The sequence below is a fragment of the Muntiacus reevesi genome, chromosome 1 (assembly GCF_963930625.1).
Source record: "Muntiacus reevesi chromosome 1, mMunRee1.1, whole genome shotgun sequence".
NCBI classification, from domain to species: domain Eukaryota; kingdom Metazoa; phylum Chordata; class Mammalia; order Artiodactyla; family Cervidae; genus Muntiacus; species Muntiacus reevesi.
Window position 1 is genome coordinate 176,213,821 of NC_089249.1, and position 12,275 is coordinate 176,226,095.

The window sequence follows — 12,275 nt, forward strand, 5'->3', positions numbered from 1 at the left end:
ATTGTGCAATAAACGTTACTGGCATAGGTGGTTACAATTTTGGGAAAAAAAAGTTGAGGTTGGATTCTTACCTCATGACAAAATAAATTCCAGATGGTTTGAAGAGATAAGCATAGTGCAAATGAAATGGTAAAGGAATTTGAGGGAAAGACGGGTGAATATTTTTGCACTCTGGGGGTGAAAAGGCTTTTCTAAGCATACTGAAGCTAGAAAAGTTTGGAAAAGTTCTATCCCTCTTTCTAAACACGTGAAGCTGACATACGGGAGGTGGAAGGGACGTGAAGCCCTGGCTCGCCGTGAGCATCCAGAGACAGAGCTTTGACGTACGACAAACACAGCCACATCCCCAGCTGATACAGCCCTGCTGGGTGGGCGCGAACTGTCCACACGTCACGGGGGAGGGGACCGAGCCCCGAGACCTCGAATAGATCAGCGTGGAAGATGGCAAGCATCGTCACAGAAGTATCAGCAGAAAAGTGAAAGTGAAAGCCGCTCAGTTGTGCCCAACTCTTCGCAACCCCGTGGGCGATACGGTCCATGGAATTCTCCAGGCCAGAATACTAGAGTGGGTAGGTGCTCTCCAGGGGATCTTCCCAACCCAGGGATCAAACCCAGGTCTCCCGCATGGCAGGTGGATTCTTTACCAGCTGAGCCACAAGGGAAGCCCCATCAACAGAAGTTAACAGTGGATTAATTCACTATCAGCAGAAGTAAGATTGAATTAATCTAAGGGGGAAAGTAATTCGAATTCACTGTACATCAATCTGGACATGGAGACAATAGTCAGGTATCTCAGTTATGGAAAGTTAGGAAGTGGTGGGGGCAGGCCCAGACGTCTGGACGGCAGAGTGGATGGAGCAGCCAGCTTCATCACCTTCAGCTGCTTCACCTTGTGGCCTCAGTCTCTGCATCCGGAAAGTGGGGACAAGGATGCCGTGGTCATTTCATGGCCATGAGGGTCTTACCATCACTTGAGGCGTCCGGCTTGGAAGCATAGGGACCATGTGTAGTGAAAGACACCAGCACTGGGTCATCTGTATCCCCATCGCTGACCTTGCCTCAGGGACCCACGCGCCAGCAGGAAATGGGGCTTGGGAAGCCCAGCCCGGGAAACATCCCTGTCCTGCTGACTCCAGGGAAGAAGTCACAAGGCACAAGTGTCACAAGTGTCAGTTGCTCAGTCGTGCCTGACTCTTTGTGACCCCATGGACGGCAGCCCACCAGGCTCCTCTGTCCATGGGATTTTCCAGGCAAGGATAATGGAGTTGGTTGCCATTTCCTCCTGCAGGGGATCTTCCCGACCCAGGGATCGAACCCGGTCTCTTGCATTGCAGGCAGATTTTTCTGGGCATCAAGTCCAGCCACTGGGGACTCAGAACAAGCCTCCAACACCAGCCGAAAGTCTGTCTTTGCTCTGTTGAGGCTTTGAGGAAGTCTCTCAGCTCTTTAGTGGAGAGAAGGGAGGCAAGAGGAGAGATCGCGGGGATGGCAGTTTGGCTCCTGGTGCGCTGGGGCAATAGTCTGATGGGCAATGGGGAGGCCATGAATCTGTGTGCCTTTCCTGGGCAGACTGAGCCCTGAGAAGTCCTGTCGGGCGGAGATCGGCTCTCAGGCCCTCCTGGCCCCTCCACCGCCCCTGCCCATGATGAGCGCTCAGCCAAGAGGGCTGGACGCCCCCCAGGGAGACGGAGCGGCAGCCCTGGCTGCCCAGATGTCTCCTTCTCCCATGTTTCCCCCAGACTCCCTCTCACGCCCCCTGCTTTTCCTTCCACGTGTTCTAAAGTCAGATCTGCAGACACTGCCTCCTCCAGTGCAGCTGCCCCCAGCCTTTCTCAGGTGCTGGTCCTGCCCACTGACCATCGTGGTAGGCGCACCAGCCTGTCTGCATCCAGCTGGCCGTGGGCGCTCAGATCCGGGAGGACCTGGTGGGTGGAAGACGCAGGGAAAGTCTCGGCTGGAGCCCCGGGAGGAAGCTCTGGGGACAGTAGGAGGCGTGGGGGGACTCCTGACACGGTGGAACAGGGTTCTGGGGGGGCCTGGCTCCACAGCCCCTAAGAGTAAAGTCGGGAGTCTGCAGACAAAATGCACAATCTAATGACTCTTCAGCCCCGGCATCTTAGCTCTGGAGATCTTAGCAAAGGAGATCACAGCCCCGAAACTCATGTGTCCTGATCTAGAAAAGCCAGACAGTGGGTGAGGCGGGATCACGTCCGGCTTCAGAGAGAGACGCTGTCCTTCCCTTCCCAGGCGCCCGCACGGGGGTGGTCGGGCCCAAGTACAAGCACATGGTCATCCCTGGCACTTCCAGGATGACGCTGCAGGTGGAGAAATTCAGGGCATTCTGGGTTCTGGAGCTAGCGATGCTCCTTTCGACAAAGGGGGCTGACCGGCCTAAGAACCCAGTGCCCGCAGCCTGGAGCTCCTCTCAGCGTCCACTTTACACCCACAAACCCAGACAGAAAGTGGGGTGATCGGACAAGAGAGAGATCTAGAAAATAAGCATTTTAAAGAGCAGTTGCAAATTTATAGAAAAATCATAAAGATAGCACCAAGAGAATTCAGTCTCCCTTTTGCCCACTCTGTGGCCTTGGAGTGGTCTCTCCAGAAGGCGTGCTGTCCACAGTGGCCCTGGGGACTGATCATTGCCAACGGCCTCTTCTGTGTGTCTCCATTTCTGCCTTGCAAATAATGGCTGTGTTTCTAGCATTTTACCTGGGAGCACCATGCAGCGAAGCTAACTGCACGTTCCTTTGTTGGGTTAGCCCAGGGCCCGGGGCTCCCCTGCTCCTGCTGTGGTCAGAGGGCGCTCCCCCACACTTTCCTGAGGATGGAGGAGGCATCTTTTGGATCAGGAGAGGCCTTCTGTGTGTTGATCTGTGATATGTCTGTGCAGAGAGAACTGGGGTGAGGAAAACCCCCTACTAGTCCGGCTGTAGCACCCACTCCCTTCCCCAGGCTGAAGAGTTGAGCCCTTCTGCCTGCTGAACACTCACACAGCATGTAGCTCCCTGCACAGAGCACATAGCACCCTATACACAGCACCCTGCACAGAGCACCCAGTACCCTGCACACAGCACCCTGCACACAGCACCCAGCACCCTGCACACAGCACACAGCACCCTATACACAGCACCCTGCACAGAGCACCCAGCACCCTATACACAGCACCCTGCACACAGCACCCAGCACCCTATACACAGCACCCAGTACCCTGCACACAGCACCCTGCACACAGCATCCAGCACCCTATACACAGCACCCTGCACACAGCACCCTCCACAGAGCACCCTGCACACAGCACATAGCACACAGCACCCTACACACAGAACACAGCACTCAGTACCCTGCACCCAGCACTCAACACCCTGCACACAGCACTAGCACTCAGCACACAGAACCCTACACACAGCACCTCACCTTGCCCATAGCACCCTGCACACAGCACTTGGCAGGAGCTCCATCCACAGTCCTCTGCTATGTGTCTTAGGGCCCTTGTGCCCTGAGAACATCTTTAACTTGAACTTGTCAATTTTGGCAACTTGTTATACACCTTAATCCTCCCATGACTTCCTCAGTTCTCACCGGTCCAGGCAGATTGTGAATTTTTCAGTGCCTAAGCCACAGGCTTCTCTCTGTGTTGGAAGAGCCTCCTCCCCCTGGCTGGTTGGGTGGTGTCTGCTCCCGGGGCAGGGGAGAGAGAACCTCAGCTCCACTCACCTCTCCCACTCATCTCCTGACTCCCCACTTCCATCTGGGACACACTCCCTCCCCATGACACTGTTAGGATGGCTTGCTTGCGCTTGCTTTTCATTTTATAAGATGTCCTGGTTAAGAAACACTAATGCCCGATGCTTAAGGCCATGTGTTTGCTGAAACCCACACAGTCACACCCCTGTATCTAGTGTCTCAACCCCTAAACAGACCTCCCAGCATGAGCAGTTAAGTCCTCACCCAAGGGGGCCCGTGCAAGTTGGGGTCAGAGCAGTAGCTGCAGAGAGAAACCCCCATGGCGTGGATGCCCCGGACGCAGACCGCAGCGCTGACCTCTTGCGGGTTAGCCCTGCTGGGCCAGCGGATGCTTTAAGGCCCTCATCCATGTCTTGGATGAGGTCTGACCTCGTCTACTTAACAGAGCTCATAAATCCTACCTTCCAAGGTATTTACATTAAAATGCTGGCCTGCGGTTCAGAAACGGAATTCTAGGAAGAAGGCTATTTCTGCTTTTGGACGCACTCTGCACTTCCTCCGTGGTCTGCTGGAACCCGAAACGCACCCAAAGAGGCTGCATCTTGGCTGATTTTGCGATGAGTCCTCGAGTCACAGCCCCCGGGAGCTGGTTTGCCGGCCTCCTTCTTGCGGCAGAGCCAGTTGGCGGCCAAATGTCCACATTAGCCGAGGCGCTTGCTTTACTGGGTCTGACTCGGCAAAGCCAGATTCCTGCTATGTTGCTGTGTGTGTAACCACAGCAGAGCAGGCCCGGGGGCTCACCTCTCCTTTGACGACCTCTCTGTTAGAATGTGAAGGGGCCCCCGGGGATGTGTGGTTAGACCTCGGTCCTTTTGGAGGGTCAACATTTGGGACTTTGCCAGCTGGCTTTTTTTCTTAGATGTTTAATGGATTACAAAGTTATGTATTCTTCATGCAGATAAGTAGTTTCGAACTCTAAAGAGTACTCTAAAGCTGGAAAATAAAAATTGCTTAACTCTACTATTAGATGCCTTTGAAATAAATTTTAAAAGAAGCCTCTTTTTCAGTGAGTCGACAGAAATTGCCTGTCTCCCGAGGCCCTAAAACTTGATGTGACTGAAGCCCCAAGGCCACTCCGCCTCCAGATGAAACCATCCATGCCGCCAGGGGCTGCTTCTCCCTAGGCGAGCCGGGCAGAAGCTGTTTGGCAGGAATAAGACCTCTCTGCCTGCAGCCCGACTTGGTGGACCAGTCGTATTGTCCAGTTGCTCCAGATGGCCCAGAAGATGTGTGTGACTCACCATGAAGTCTCTGCCCAGGGCCTCAGCTGAGAGGGAGTGGCCGAGGAGGCCCCCATTCCTCAGCCTTGTCCCCAAGGCGCTCGTCTCACCTAGTGACTAATCTGATCCTGGTCATTAGAGGTGCTTAGAGGAAAAAGTCTTTAAAGTCAATTCATAGTAGGGTGTAAATGACTAACAGATCCCTAACAACCACACAGGCATTTGCATTGTTCAATAAGACGCTTTGTGAAATTAGGGAATTTTTTAAAAATTTAATTTGGGTGAATTATAGACTCATGCAGTGAAAATGAAAGTCACTCAATCATGTCTGATTCTTTGAGACCCCATGGACTGTAGCCCACCAGGCTCTTCTGTTCATGGAGCTCTCCAGGCAAGAATGCTGGGGTGGGCTGCCATGCCCTTCTCCAGGGAATCTTCCCGACCCAGGGATCGAACCCAGGTCTCCTGCAGTGCAAGCAGATTCTTTACCAGCTGAGCCAATAGACCCTATAGACTCACAAGGCCCTATAGACTCACAAGGAGCCACCAGATTAGCACAGAGAGCGTCCATGGGTCTCTGGGCCCCGTCGCAGGCCTCCCCGCCCGGGAACACCATGGGGCTGTAATACAGTATCAAGCCCAGGGAGAGCTCACGGAGTTATAGGCGGACGTCGAGCACAGTGTGACGCGAGAGGCAGTGTGAATGTGGGTGTGTTACAAGGGGGCGGATGTGTCTTTATAGTCACTTCTCTTGGCTAGTCTTGCTTGTCACAGCTTCTCTCTGCCTCTGACTCTAGAAGTCCCTTCAGCCTTTTCATAATCCCCTTGGCCCCACCACCGCCTGCCACCCCTCGGTGGTCCTGGTGGGAGGGTTGCTCTGCTTCCTTTCCTGGCCGATGTGCATAACTTCTGTCTCAGAGGAGCTGACCCGCACCCGCCACTGGGCCCTGGCCTGGGCTTCCCCTCTGACAGCTTCTCTACCTGGGCAGTGCAGACCCAACCTGCTCTGTCCTTTTCTTCAGCCCCGCCTGCATCCGAGGCTGAGCTGCCTCTGGGCACCTCACATCACGTAAAGTTCCAAGCTGCGTTTATGCTCTCCCTGAGGTCTAGCTCAGCCGGCACCTGCCCCCTCCAAGCAGGCACCTGAGAACTGGTGGGCCCCATGCTCCCAGCCCCCTCTTCTGAATGGCCCTGCTGTCTGATCCAGGGCCCCCGTAACTGCGATGTTGCAGGATTTCTGCCACACTCTTTCGGCCGGTATCTCTGCCCAAAGCTGAGGGGCTGGGGAGCAGACGGGTGGAACTGTGTGCGTGAATCAGAAATCTTGCACAGTCACTGGCCCAGGAAACTCTAGCCAGGGGCTCTGCTTGGCTGTGATGTTGATGTCAGCTCCTGGTACTCGGGAGGGTCTCCTCCTTGAAAAATGGTCACTGGGGCCCTCAGGGGTGGCCCACCCAGGAAGGCGGACTCACTGTGCCAGGACTCACAGCGCCCCCAGTGCCCACTGCAGCCTGGACAGATGCACCACGCTCGTCTCCGAAGTGAGCCTCGCCCACCCCGTCTGAGAGCCACGCGAGCTGTCCCGTCCGCTTCAGCACTTGCATCAAGGAGCTATGGGCTTGCTGTCCATCCCGCTCGTCACCTTGGGTCCCACTTTGTACTGATGCTTCATTTATTATGCCTGTGTTGGACAGAGCAAGGCTTGTCTTTTCTCTCTCTCTTTTTTTTTTTTTAACTTTTCAGGACCACTTTGTGCTTGTGAGAGATGCACATTACTTTTCACCCAACATGAGAGGATTTGCCTGTCAGTTAAGACTTTTTCGGTTGTAACTGTTATCACAGCCAGATCCAGCTCTGTCCTCGCGCTCCGTTGTCCGCGTTTTGATCGTTTTCTTTGCTTCTTTGTTGTTCCGTTGCTTCTCTCTAGCGTTACATGGCACGTGCATTGCTTGCTTTCCTCCTCGATGGGCTCAGAGCAGCTTTGTGCTTCTGCTGACGGCCACCCTTCTTAGGAAAAAATGTTCCCACGGGTTCTGTGCCGTCGGGGTCACAGCTAAGGGAAGTTCTGCATGCAGCCGGGTGTGGAGTGTGCGGGGGAAGGCAAGGCCCTGAGACCAGGACTGGGCCCGGCTGAGTTCCCACCCCCGCCCACCACCACGAATCTAGCCGGACTTTGTCCTGGGGGCGCTGTGGTCGAGGCAGGGTCACCTGCTGGCCCTCAGGCCTGAGACTGGCAGCAGGACCAGGAGGCCACCTGGGTGTTACCTCTGTAAAGACTGCAAGGCCCAGCTGCCTCCATGGAGCTGGGGGACGTGCTCCCTGCCCACCCAGCTGGTAACAGCTGTAACACCAGGGCCCCCGGGACCCAGGTCTGTGGGCAGGCCTCTCAGGATCATGGGCACAGGCCACGAAGGGGCCAGCATTGCCCCGAGAGTGAGAGAGGCGGGGAGAACTTGCAGGGGGCCCGCCCTGCTCTTCCCGCCCCCTCCCCTCAGCCTGTGACTCTACCACATACCAGGAACATGTAGCCTGCATGTGCACATGCAGATAAATAGCATGTGTATGTACACAGAGACACACACAATAACTGTAGCATGCACCAATGCCTGTGTACACAGAGACACACAAGGCATGCATGTGTGCATAGGACAATGTAATACATGTGCAAACACATATAGCAGGTACACATGGAGACATGTGATGTGTGTGTACATGCACTTACACATACCATGCACTGGACATGTAGGGGCAGGCAGTTTTCATGTGCAGACATATGGCCTGTGTATGCATATGTGTAGAGACACATGTACCTTTGTGTATGTGTGTGGGTATAAGGAAAACATCTACTTCTGCTTTATTGACTATGCCAAAGCCTTTGGCTGTGTGGATCACAACAAATTGTGGAAAATTCTTAAAGAGATGGGAATACCAGACCACCTGACCACCCTCTTAAGAAATCTGTATGCAGATCAGGAAGCAACAGTTAGAATTGGGCATGGAACAATAGCTTGGTTCCAAATCGGGAAAGGAGTACATCAAGACTGTATATTGTCACCTTGCTTATTTAACTTATATGCAGAGTACATCATGAGAAATGCTGGACTGGATGAAGCACAAGCTGGAATCCAGATTGCCAGGAGAAATATCAATAACCTCAGATATGCAGATGATACCACCCTTATGGGAGAAAGTGAAGAAGAACTAAAGAGCCTCTTGATGAAAGTGAAAAATGAGAGTGAAAAACTTGGCTTAAACTCAACATTCAGAAAACTAAGATAACGGCATCTGGTCCCATCACTTCATGGCAAAGAGATGGGGAAACAATGGAAACAGTGACAGATTTTATTTTTTTGGGCTCCAAAATCACTGCAGATGGTGACTGCAGCCATGAAATTAAAAGATGCTTGCTCTTTGGAAGAAAAGTTATGACCTAAACAGCTTATTAAAAGACAGGGACATTGCTTTGCCAACAAAGGTCCTTCTAGTCAAAGCTATGATTTTCCCAGTAGCTGTGTATAGATGTGAGAGTTGGACTATAAAGAAAGCTGAACACCGAAGAACTGATACTTTTGAACTGTGGTGTTGGAGAAGACTCTTGAGAGTCCCTTGGAATGCAAGGAGATCCAACCAGTCAATCCTAAAGGAAATCAGTCTTGAATACTCATTGGAAGGACTGATGCTGAAGCTGAAACTCCAATACTTTGGCCACCTGATGCGAAGAACAAACTCATTAGACAAGACCCTGATGCTGGGAAAGATTGAAGGCAGGAGGAGAAGGGGACGACAGAGGATGAGATGGTTGAATGGCACCACCAACTCAATGGACATGAGTATGAGTAAACTCCAGGAGTTGGTGATGGACAGGGAGGCCTGGCATGCTGCAGTCCATGGGGTCACAAAGAGTCGGACTTGACTGGGCGACTGAAATGAACTGAACTGAACAAGGAACATGTGTGTATTATGCATGTGGACTCATGCAGACACAGCATATTCTGCCCAGATTACCTCTGCAGGCACTGCCCCCACCTGCCAGCACCCACCTCTCCTCCTTGGAGAAGCCCTTGAACCAAGGTGCCCGAGGCTGGCATGCCCCACGCTGCACTGGTTCACATGCAGACGCTAAAGTCCCAGCTCCCTTGCCTCGTGGGACAAGATGGACACTGAGGCTGTGAGGAGGGTGATCTGTGCCCAGGGTTCCCTGGGGACTCGACTGGGCTGCACTGGTGGGAGCCACAGCCCCCGGGCTTCTCTCTTCCCCATCCTGCAGCCTGCCTGTCTCTCTGGGGATATTTCCTGATGCAGCCCCAACCGTGCCTCAAGGCTGCATCTGGTGCGACCAGAGGGAAGCCCTCTGGAGAGAGCCCCCTGGGGGCTGTGTGCTGTCGCCATAAAGCTGGATGCCCGGCCCTGCCTGCACCCTCTCCTAAGTGGCCCCAGCCTCTGGCCCACAGGGTATCCCCCCTGTGGCCACCCGCCGCCTCCAACCCTGCACAGGTGAGCAGGCGGAGGGGCACGAGTGCCTTCCCAGACATCCCCAGGCTCACCCCCATTGCCCTTGAACTGTCAATGTGGCTCCCAGGAGTTTTTCAGCAAATGTGTCATAGAGGGAAAAAAAGGTTTAAAGCTTCACAAGCATCTTCAGCTCTTTGTATTGTACCTGAAGTGCTGCGCTGGAACCTTAAGCAAGCCACTCGTAGGCAGCTGGGTAGCAGGGGGCTCTACACAGTGAAGAGAAACGGAGGCTGAAGTCCAATCATCGCTCAGCCTCACTCACCATGTGGCCCTTGCCCCGCTCACCCGGATGCGCTTCTGTGTCCTAAGATTTGTGTCCTGGAGCCCTGACCACCTAAGTCCCTTCTGACTCTGCTGACACTGGCAGTGTTGTCACATGTGGGAAGGGGGCGACACTCATGCCAGGCGATGACTGCCCTGTGTCCATTTCCTGCTCCTTTTCCAGGATGACGTGAGTCAGCCTGGGCTCACGAACCCTACGGGAAAGGGGAGATCTGGAGGCGGGGACTTCACGGGAAGCTGTGAAGCAGCTGGCAGTGAGGCTCTGAGGGATTCGCACCTCCCATGGGTCGCCATCCGAGGGGGTGCCAGGCTTGGCTGGAGGGCTGGGGGTCCGTGCCCCTGGGGGCTGACCGTGCCGCAATCAGGGAGGCCTGGGAGAATCCGTGTTTGGGGAGGGTGAGAGCGAGGTGGAGCGAGCCTCCTATACATTTTTTCCAAAGTCTGGTTTTAATTGGGTCTTGTTCCTATAAAAAGAAAAGAAATTCATAATAATTTAGAAAAAAAATCTTCCAGGGGGTCTGCATGAGAAACAGCTCACGGGGTGGGGTTGGGAGGAGGAAGTCTCCCAGGAAGGAAGCATCTGGGGAGACAGATGTGCCCTCGGCTGCATCTCGGCCCAGAGAAGATGAGGGCCGGTGGGCAGGGTTGACAGACCTAAGCAGGCTGCTCCCCCGAGAAGGCAGCAGCCCCAGAGACACAGTCCTCCACCACCCACCATGCTCCTGGGATCCAGACTCAGTGACCAGTGACATGCTGGTGACTCTCCCTGAGGGTCCCCAGGGCCCTCCCTGGCTGGCCACTTACCATCCAGCTCATCATCCACTCTGACTGAAGTCCTCTCCAGCAGGAGGGCGAATCTTGCCTCTCTTCCCCCTCCCTGCCCTGGCTGCTGTCCCTGGTGCCCTTCACATCCCACATCTTGGGTGGCATCCCATCTGTCACCCACCCTCTGCTCACCCTGCTCAGCTGCAGTATCCTTTCACCCATCACCGGGGGCCGGCAGCCTCCAGAGTCCTCCTTCCAAAATAACCTTTCAAGGAGACACCTGGCAACCTCCCTTCTGCTGAGACATTCTGGAAACTTCCCACTGCTGGCAGGACAGAGACCACACAGGTAGCCTGGCCCTCAAGGCCTCTGTGATCACCGTGCCTCGGTCTCATATGTGCCCACGGGCAGTGGACGTCTTCCCACCAAAGAGCCACATGGATAAACCCAGAGGACAGCCCAGGGGGTCTGGGCCCTTGGCTGGTCATGGGGAAAGCTCAGCAAAGAAGGGAAGGGCAGAGCCTGGGCCACAGGCACTGGTAGCATCCGGTTCTGAAGCCGTACCCTGCAGGACTTCTGGTGCAGGCACCGTGGCCTTGACTCAGGGGACCTGCTGGAAAGGGTGGTAGCAGGTGTCATGCCTTTGCTCTCCCTGGAGGCCCTGGTCTCCAGACCAACAAGGACCAACACTGATCTTGTTGTTCAGTCACCCAGGCCTGTCCAACTCTTTGCGACCCCATGGACTGCAACATGCCAGACCTCCATGTCTATCACCAACACCCAGAGTTTGCACAAGTTCATGTTCATCGCATCAGTGATGCTGTCCAGCCATCTCATCCTCTGACACCTCTTGTCCTTCTGCCCGCAATCCTTCCCAGCATCAGGGACTTTTCCAATGTGTCGTCTGTTTTCATCAGATGACCAAAATACTGGAGATTCAGCATTAACCTTTCCAGTGAATAGTCAGGATTGATCTCCTGTAAGATTGACTGGTTTGATCTCTTTGCCACCCAAGGGACTTTCAGGAGTCTTCTCCAGCACCACAGTCCAAAGGCATCAATTCTTTGGCATCTGCCTTCTTTACGGTCCAACTCTCACAACCATTCGTGACCACTGGGAAGACCATAGCCTTGACTATATGGACCTTTGTCAACAGAGTAATGTCTCTGCTTTTCAACAGACTGTCTAGGTTTGTCATCACTTTCCTGTCAAGAAGCAATTGTCTTCTGATTTCATGGCTGCAGTCACCATCCACAGTGATTTTGGATTTTGGAGCCCAAGAAGAGAAAATCTGTCACTACTTCCATCTTTTCCCCTTCTGTTTGCCATGCAGTAATGGGGCCAGATGCCATGGTCTTAGTTTTCTTTAATATTTAGTCTTAAGCCAGCTCTTTCACTCCCCTACTTCACCCTCATCAGGAGGCTCTTCCCTCTCATCTAGATATGTGTAGACTCCATCTTCTCCTCCATCATCACAACCATCCTCCCACACTGGGCTCTGGAAGATCCCCTCTCCTCTGGCATGTAGAGCCTTCTCTCCAAAATGCAAATCTGATCCTGTTGCCTCATTTTGGTGCTTTCCCCATTCCTTTTGATTCTTGGTGTCTGTGAATAATCTCTCAGATCTACGGAAAGGTTGGGAGAATGAGATATTGAACAACCCATTGCCCTAGCCTACATTAGATAGTTTATGTTTCTGTCCAGTCTCTCTCCTTCCCTCCCTCCCTTCCATCCTTCCATGGAATATAT